General features: G+C 38.9%; 1 long non-coding RNA gene across 1 annotated transcript; it reads left to right on the top strand.

Annotated features, from left to right (window-relative positions):
- The first annotated feature begins 7,207 nt into the window (after positions 1-7,207).
- LOC146444408 (uncharacterized) lies at positions 7,208-7,851 on the top strand. The gene is made up of 2 exons (XR_014849439.1): positions 7,208-7,257; positions 7,537-7,851. It is a non-coding gene; the product is annotated as an uncharacterized LOC146444408 (long non-coding RNA).
- Positions 7,852-9,748: the final 1,897 nt, after the last annotated feature.

The raw sequence follows: 9,748 nt of genomic DNA, 5'->3' as shown, positions 1-9,748 counted from the left end.
CACAGTCGATGTAGCAGCCCAGAAATGTGAGGCACAACCAGGCTGGTCACTTACAGAGAGGTTGGATGGTATAATATCCAATACACTTTTTGAAGAGCTCAGGCAGATACACAGTTTTTTCCTGGCGTATTTTTGTCTACCATAACTACCAAAATGCAGAGCTGATGACTCTCTGACCATGTACAACACTACATTCAACTCTAAATCACAAAGACAGATTCAAAACTAGTTCTTTTGCATACTGGCAAATGAGCAAAACACAGAGTAAATTGCAGCTACAGGAAGTAAGGATATTTTTGTATCATTCTGGAACAATTCATTGACAAATATAAAGGGAGACATATATGGCTCTTGTAACCATGTGTTAATGATGAAATACAACATCAAGAATTTTAATTTTACTGAAATTACAGTTGTCAAAATAATTGCATTAGTTAATTTAAAATTCTTCATTGGAGAATGGCCCAGGCTATATCTCTCTTGCTCAAAATGTTTTATTGTGTAATCACTGCGCTTTTTTGATGAGCAATTTCTTTAATGTTATGCTATATATATGTATGGCAAAACTGTGAGTGATCTTTGTTTTTACACTGTTCTGTGTTTTGCATATAAAATACATTATGCATATTCTCTCTCCCTGTCTCCAACTCCTACCTTCAGGAAGCAGAGAATGGAGATCCAGTGTTCCCTAGCGTCTGTGATTGCTTTTTGGTTTGTTCAAGCCTTTGAACTTCTTTGTTTCCCAAACTACCCACCTGTAAAATGACTGTAACAATCTCAACCATGCAGCTACTTCAGAGTCCTGGACTGAGGACTGACACAGTGCATTAGGTACAACAGCCTCCTCCCTTTGCTTCTGCTCTTTTCCTCTGTTATACTGGCAGCTTGGAGAATAAGCAGGAATTATATCTTGCAGGGGAATAATCCGTCCTGGACTGCTTAAATTAACTTTATGCAGAAAATGGCCATGCTACATCACAGCCAGGCCCATAATGTCTTGACAGAAAAGGATGATAAGTAGTCCCTTTTCTCTGATGGCATCTTTCCCTTTCTCTGGAAGCTGATCTGCTGTGTCTGCCTGCCTGCTTTATTCACACCAAATGGTACAATCACTTTCTCTGAGCTTCCTCAGAAAAAACACTGACTTACTCTTTTCAAAATACAAAATTTGTTGGTTTCTGTGTCCAAGGATGATCTGGAGGATGCTGGCAATGGTTTGGATCCCAGTAAGATTAAGGATGCTGAAAACAGATACAGCAGAGGCAATGGCTAATCAGGTAAAGTGGTTTTGCTGTTCCTCTGTTTAGGAACAGATCTGCAATCAGCTTGTTTGATACCAGAAGTCATTTGAGGATGAGGACATGGAGCTGACATAGCATTGTTCAGAAGAAAATCCACGGTTTAGAGTATTTTTTCTGGTGTAGTTTCTTCATCTGATTAACACAGCAGACCCTTGGTACCCTGTCTCTGCATTGCTGAACAGGTGGAGCAGAGAGTATAACCTAAAATGGGAGGTGTAGGGAATGACAGAGAGACAGGTACAGACTCAAAAAAGATAAAGTCCTGTCTGGGAAATCACACAAAACCTGAAATTATGTGTTAAGTAGTGGACCTGATGGTGTTGCGATGCAAACTGTGATGCCATGTGGATTTCAGTGGAGTTGCACTGACTTATATCCTGTGAGGCTTTAATCCCCAGACTATCAAACTGTTCATGCTGGAATGCCAGTATTAAACTAACCTTGGAGAGCTACAAAAAACACATTAACAAAACAGCCCACAGAAACCTGGAAGGCAAAGTAGTACAGCAATTCTCAGCAGCACACTATGATGTACACAGTCTGAGTGTGCCGGAAACAGTTAATTGATAAATAAAGCTACTAAATATTGTCTGTGCATTTAGACAGTGCACTGAAGGGTTTCTCATTGTGCAGGGGAAATAGGTACACTTCCAACCACCCTGATTCACCCTTGGACATTTCATGACTATGTCTTATCGCTCAGTTGAGCATAAATTCATAGATTTTACGGTTAAGGGAGCTTGAGATGGGCTGCTATATTTTCAGCACTTAGTTCAGCCACTTCTTATTGGACCATCTGCTGTCACCTTAAAGAGACAAGTGTATATTATCAAGGTAAACATAGAAATCATTCCAGCATTTGATATTAAAAAAAAAAAGGAGAAACCTTTAAAAGTATTGATCCAAATGTGTCAATAATATTACAGAGATAAGTCCTTGAAAAAGAAAATAACATAAATATTGTCTGTGCAGATTCAAACAGGATATTTTCACCATAAAAATGTTTGCTGTTTACAGGCCTTTACAATTGATTTATTTCAATAAAAATATAAGATTCATTCTAGTTCCAGTAGAATAATTTTCAAAGGAAGTAAAAGAGAGAAAATGATAAATTTATCACAATTATTTTAGAATTGAATGGTATTATCTAACACTATGATTAAAAGTCAATCTGTCAGGGACTGAGTGCATCTGAAAACAGATGAAGACACTGTAACATTCATCTCTGTGCACACAAAAGAGATTTATATACACAAATATATGTGCACACTTGTGGACAGACTTAATACATGCCATAGTTTCAAATTCTAGAAAGAGAGAGGCACATGACATGCATTGCTACGGGAAGGATCATTGAACTTTGAAGCAAAACTAAATCTTATCACTGTTTATATACACAGGTGTTACATAGACTGTGATAACACTATGAAATAACAATTATTTTATGTAAAATTATGGCATGAATAAATCTGCTGACACACTCCCTTCTGTAGTTTCCATTATTAACACCTTGATCTTTTACACACACACACACACACACACACATACATACATGCACACACATATATGTCTATCTGCAATCGTTGTGTTGGGGCTTTTTTCCCCTTAGGAAAATATAATTAACTGTAAGATGGATATACTGAGTCTGCTTCTTTCATAGATGCCCATTTAATGGACACCTAATACAAGATATGTGATCGGCAGATGACAGAACCGGTGGAAAAATATTTGCAAATAATGGAAATGTAAAAAAAAAAATGTTGAAAGTGTATATTTCTACATAGCATGCTGTAATTTAGCAAAAGTATTTGAAATTAATTCCCTTTTATTGTCTAGATCAACACCATTGTGATCAGTACTGATTAAAATGGAAACACTTACAAACAAAATACACCAAAGTTTCTCAAATTAATTTTCCCACCTCCTAAACATTTAAAAAATAATCCACAAAAGAGTTTGAGCATCTTGTTTCTTTTGAGGCAGTGTAATCATACATATTTTTATTCATATCTGATACTACAAAAGCTACAGAAAGATTCTATTGTTAGCATGTACCATATTATTGGTATTAACACAATCTAAATATGTCGAAATCTCATTCCAGCGGGGTTTTCTGTTTAATTTGTTCCCCTGTGATAATTACAGTTTTTGTCTGAGATGAGAGTCTTTTTTGTTAAGCTCCAGTGCTTCTGTGCAGTCCAACTGTTACGCTGAGAAGTAAATGAAAAAGCCTGTGCTCAAAAGCAACGGAAATAGGCCTCAGTACATTCATTTTCAGGTCTCAGCAGTGAGAAGAACAAAAAGACACACCGTGATTTTGAAAGATGATGTTCTATCGATGTGTCAGAAATTATGGGAATTTTCCATTGAAATATAGGAGTCCCTCCAAAGAGTTCATTTTATTTTATTAGTTTATTTGGCTCCCTTATTTATTATTTGCTTGTATTATGAACAGTTTAAGCAACAAATGTGTATGTGTATACATACACATGCATACACACTTAGGTTTATTTATATATTGGAACGTATGTAAATATGCATGTATTGCTCTTTACCCTAGTTTCATTTTACCAAGATAACCTGAAGTAGGGTGGTAGGTTTTAAGATTACCAACACTAATCAATAATCTATACATTGGTTTCCTCAAGTATGATCCATTTCAGTGAGTAAAAAAAATGGTATAGAGCAACATTGTCACTTAGATGACATCTGTCATTCTGCTCCTAACACATAAACGAACATCAGACACACAAACTTTATGCTCCTTTCATTTTCTTCTTTCATACAGGTACATGGATACACACACAAAGAGTGATGGAATTGAGAAATATCCTTACTGATCATGTGAATGGAACGGAGGTTGGAAGAGCCACAGCACACTGAAACAAAGGCTGAAAATTCAAAATTACCCTGACAGATTTGCAAAATAGTCTGGAAAAGAATACAGGGAAGGAGTATGAAATTCAGGAAGGACAAGTGCAAGGCACTACTTAAAATATAAATGTTCAATAAATACAGGATACAGTGTAGCTGATTGGACAGAAATATTTCTTGGAAATTGGCAGCTATATGGGTCATGCCTACTACAGGCTTGATATGTTAGGAGCATCAAATTTTTGAGGAAAAAATGAAATTTATTCTGTGATGCAAATGTAAGAGAAAATATACACAATATTTAAAAAAAAAAAAATCTATTTAGTCTGTGTCATGAAGGCATTACTAAAAGTACCTGAATATCACACTTCAGAAGTGACATGTATCTTTTTGAGAAGAATGATCAGAGATCTATGAAGACCTTCAAAAAAGACTGGATGCATTTAGTTCCTCTAAAGAAAATAAAGAAGGGAATTATGGTCTTTTTTTCTGAGAAGAAATGAAAAACCTGTTACTCATATTCCTGCTCAATCTGAAAAGAAGGTCAGGACTCAAAATCCAGCAAGAAAGATCCTGCTTAAAGCTCAGAATTTTTTATAGGCAAGTTGTTTTGTACATGGAGAGACATTTGGGTGGATACAGGGAGTCATGGAAGGACATGGTCAACAAGAAGATTTGAACATCCTCCAGCCCCACTTCTGTGACACTCACATAGATCTGACTCTGCTCCAATATCTTATATCACTGCATTCACTTCAAATGTCCCACTACATGTCACTCCCCTTATTCCATTTTTTAAAAAAAGGGGTTTATTTCCCTTCCTTTTTCCATTGCACTGATTTTGTCTCACTCCCTTGTTTTTCTTCTCCATACATTTATTTGCCCCACTCTAAGACACAGTCTTTCTGCGTCTCTTCAATCACAGTGCATCTTTTTCCCTTCTCTCAGCTCCTTTCTGTCTCCTCTCCCTAACTTTCTCCTCTCTTGTCCCCTCCTGTCTTTCAAGAGGGAGGAAAAGCCTGGAGCTGGAGACTCCCACAGACTCTGGGATTTCAGAGATTGAAGGCAAGGGGTCAGACCTGCTGCCTCTTCTCAGTTCTTGGGTAGCAAGTTGAGCAGGTGGAAGCAGCCAGAGAGCAGCAGGATCTGCTGCTGAGGGAAACTCAAAGAGGAGCCCATCGAGCCCAAGTGGTTTCTGTGAAGTCTCTTTCTGCACCAGCATGGGGGTGGCAGCTTAACCATGGATTATTTGTTACTGGATAATCTAGAATGTGTTAATTTTCACTCCTGCCAGATTTCATCCCCTTTGCTACCTCAGGGCAATGAACTCGGTTTCAATTTTCAGCCTCTCAGGAATACTGCAAGAAAGAAACATTTGCCTTATAAGGCATTTTTGGGGAAAACCTGTTCTTTGGAGGGTTGAGGGGGAAGATTTTTCTTCTCTCTAGTTTATTAATTCCTCTTTGTTTTGGCTTAGTCTAGAGTGTGTTTTTGCACAGCTCCTGTGAAGGTCTCTTTCTCTGGGACAAAGCATGGGTTCTGCTGATCAGACTATAGGAAAGAGCTATCTTAATGTATTTGTTTCTTATTTTCCTGTTTCATAATGGATTTTGACTGGACAGTAGTTTATACACAAACTCACAGATATCACAAGCACAGTCACACATCACACATCCATTCAGGACTCCAAAGAGCCAACATTTCCTCAGCAGGCACATGGGATTGGATGTTGTAGCCCTTCCCCTGATCTCTCCACTGAGATTCTGTGAGAATGCCCTGACTGCACTGCTACTCCCCTATCCTTTCTCACAAGGGCTTTCTCTTGCCAGCTGGTGCCAGGAACTGCTTTAACTGGTCCTGAAAGATTCATCCGCTCTGGGACACTCTTAACAACGCAGAGCTCTCCTTACCACAGCATGTCAGCTCCTCACAGTCACTTGGACGCTGAAAGTTGGGAATCCCAACACCAAGAAAATCAAAAAGCACACATGCATGTAGTCTCTTGGCTGCTCAGAGTATGTGTGGTACGATGCCCACTCACCAATTAGCCAGGAACATTCAAGGGGCAAAGCTGCCAGACAACAGAGAAGGTTCAGTAGGTCCCTTACTGGCTGCTTTAGCAAATGCCATGTCCTTTATGGGAGTTCCCCTCTCTGTGTTTGCACTGCCACATTGGTGCCAGGACCTTAGTCCCGAAATCTGCCAAAGAAACTGGAAAAATGTTTCTCACTGCTGGTCCTGTCCTCAGGCCCTGTGCTGAAGACAGGCTGAGGCAGCCCTGCAGGGTGGCAGAGCTAACCCCTCAGACCTGCCAGCTGACAGCACAGCCTGACAGGCAAATAAACAGATATCCAAAAGAAAATAAAAGCAATTGAACCAAGCCACACCTATAAAAGAGCCCTGATAGGTTTTAGGATATATGTTTGTTATTCAAAATAAAAAGAAAAAAAGAAAAGCAGACAGCCACCAAAACTAGGCACAGCAGATTCACCACATCACAGCACCAGCCCATTTTAAACAGGCTGTGGTTACCTCGGTTATGTAGTGGGTATCCTTTGTGAAAACCAAATAAACAAACAACACACACACTCCAGTAATGCGGGAGCTGCTCTCAGACTGCATATTGGCTCTGAGCCACATCTCCCGCAGTAAGGGGAGTGTGGAAATGCACAGCCTTGGCAGCAGCTTCCAGTGCCTCAGGCTCTCACAGTTTATTTTATTTATTTATAGGATTTTCTATGGCACTCGTCACCCTCATATCTAAGCATCTTAGAGGTATTAGCAGACTTACCCTCACAACCCCTCTTTGAGATACAAAAGTTATTATCCCCATCATATAGATACAGAGATAGAGCTAATAGGTCACTGACTTGCTCAGATTCAAAAGAAGAATCTGGCAGAATTAGGGACTGGACAAGCCCCTGAGTTCAATCCTTGGGTTCCTTTAACCACAGAAATTTCCCTCCAGGGGTATTAATGAGATTGATAAAATTCAGAAAGCAGAACATCATGGATATATTTCACTCCAAATTTTTTTTTTTCAGTGTTTGGTCTACCAGCTGCTAAGTACATAGAAGAAAAGGTAAAACTCTATTTGCACTTTACTTTATCTCTGAGGTCTGAATAGGGATATCAATATAGCACACCTTTGTCATTAGTGTTTCTAATAAAAGCAACTGATGTATTTTAGACTTGCATGTTGCCAAAGTCTAACAGGTTTTTGGCGTGACACTAATTCTAAATTAGTTGCTCTATGTTTATTTTTATTTTTTGCTTCTGTTTGTGGTTAATTTTTCTAATTTGAGGACAATCTGGTGTTGCTCTGAAGTAAGATTCTTCTTTCATTCCATTTTTCCCCAAGTCCTCTCAGCTGGTAACTTCAAGAATGAAACTGCCCATCATGCAGCTATTTTGGTGTTTAAACTGGCCACTGCTATAAAGAGTTGTGCCTCTTGCTCTCCATCACTGTACAGAAAAGCAGCAGATACTTCTGCATGTCAAGAAACCAGGAGGATCCCATGTCACTGCAAATGAACCATGAATTCCCAGGGTTCAAAGGACAACGAGAAAGACAGGATGAGTCATGTGACTTTTGTGTTGCACCCTGATAAATGGCAGGTCAAGGAGGGTTGTGTTTAATAGTATATTCCTCAATGAAATGTCACTTTTTCCTCAATGTGTCCTCTGTGTGAGCTAATTAAAATCATGTTTTACTGCAATGTCAGCACATGAAGTTGCTGACTTTCTTGTTGTCTTCTACATAGTACAAAATGAATGTTGTCATTTGATAAATTCGGGATCTTAAAGGTTCTGTCTGATGGGGTCTAATGTATGCTGCTCTATATATGTTTAATGTTTTTGAACTGCCTCTCTTCCTTTGTTCAAATCACAGCATTCATGACCTGTACATAATGTTCTCTCCTGCCATCCTTAAGCATCACCTTCCTCAAAATTAACAGAATTTAAAAAAATATCTCAAGCAAATATTGGCATTGCTTCCCCTTCAGACTGTTTTAACTTAGTTTTTAAACAATGTATCCAAAAGCCACACTCATGTGCATCCAGTGAGAATTGGCTGTACAGGTGGAATTTTCTTACAGTTTATTTTTATGTTGGTATCAGGGTGGGTTTGTTATGCAAATTTGAAAATAAACTCTACCACCTTACGCCACATCTATAATAAGCAGTATTTTAAGAGTATGATCATAGAAACCACAGGATTAATTTCTCTAACCAACAGTAATTGCAGGATTAGCACCAGGTTTCTTCTTTGTAAAGCTCTTGGAAACTGCTGTTTCTGGTGCATCTCATCTCAGTAATAGGAATATGAATAGGAAAAATAAACAAGCCTGCTATTGCATGTACTTTAGCTTATACTATTTCTATCCTTGTATCCTGTAAAGTTCCATTTAACAAAAAGCAGAATCAGTATCTCTGCATGTTCTACAGTAAATGACATAAAGCAAAGTTTCCAGCTTTGGCCTGAAGCTATGTCACCTTCTGCTGTGATCCACACAGACCTCATAAGTTAGTTTGGGACTGAGTCAGTTCTTCAGTCAGAATTCTCCACATATTAATTTATTGATAGGTGCTACAGCAGCGAGTGGTGGCAATTCAAGCCACTGCTCAGTCCAAGGTGTACTTTCACCCTCTTCCTCACCCGATCCTCATTTAGCTCGCTTCCCTAGTGTTGAGAGCCAGTGCAATGCTGACTTCTGGCTGAGATACAAAACACAGATCTCAAAGAAATTCTCTCCCCTCCTAAGGACCTTATCCGAAGCCCATTAAAGCTGATGAGAGCCTTCCCATTGACTTCAGAAGGCCTCAGATCCAGTTCCCCAGGGAAAAGATGTTAACACTCGTGCATCCTTAAACCAGCCAGGAGAACTTCTTAAAATCAATATCTCTCTATCAATATTGGTACCTAAACCCCTAAAACACAACAAAGACACTTCTTGTGAGTCCTGACAGCTGCAGGGGAAAAAAATAGAAAACAAACCCTTGGGAGACACCATTACCTAAAATAAGCAGCTGAGTCTGAGCGGTGACCACAAAAGCTACAAAACTGTATCCTAACCTTTCTGTGTTTGCACTCATTCAGCTTTTCTTTACTGTATTCCCAGCTCCTCGCTGAATACACTAAATGATTCACATTACACACACTGCAACAAAGGCAGTTATACCCCAATCTTCATTAAGGTCTTAATGCAGCAAGGTACTTAAGCACATGCCTAACTTTAAGTACAAGGGAAGTCTAATTAACTTCAATGGGACTGCTTGCTTGCTTTAAGCCAGGCATGTGCTTAAGTACCTTGCTGAAACTGAGAGGAAGACTCCAGGTGCTACCATTTATACAAGTGTCATTAAACACAGAGTTAGTGTACTTAGATACACAAACTTCCTAACCCCTAAAACCACATCATTAAATTATAGTACTTACTAGAAAACAGCACATGTGAGCATGTGGATGAAGCATCACATGCAGCAAAGAAGATACTAAGCATTAAAGGGATCAAAAATACAATATCCCATGCACATTTCAGCACTCCACCACTGGTTTGTACAGGCGTATT

Source organism: Lichenostomus cassidix, chromosome 1, assembly GCF_008360975.1.
Source record: "Lichenostomus cassidix isolate B80296 chromosome 1, HeHo_3.0, whole genome shotgun sequence".
In the NCBI taxonomy this organism is placed as follows: Eukaryota; Metazoa; Chordata; class Aves; order Passeriformes; family Meliphagidae; genus Lichenostomus; species Lichenostomus cassidix.
This window is presented reverse-complemented; position numbering and strand designations above follow the sequence as displayed.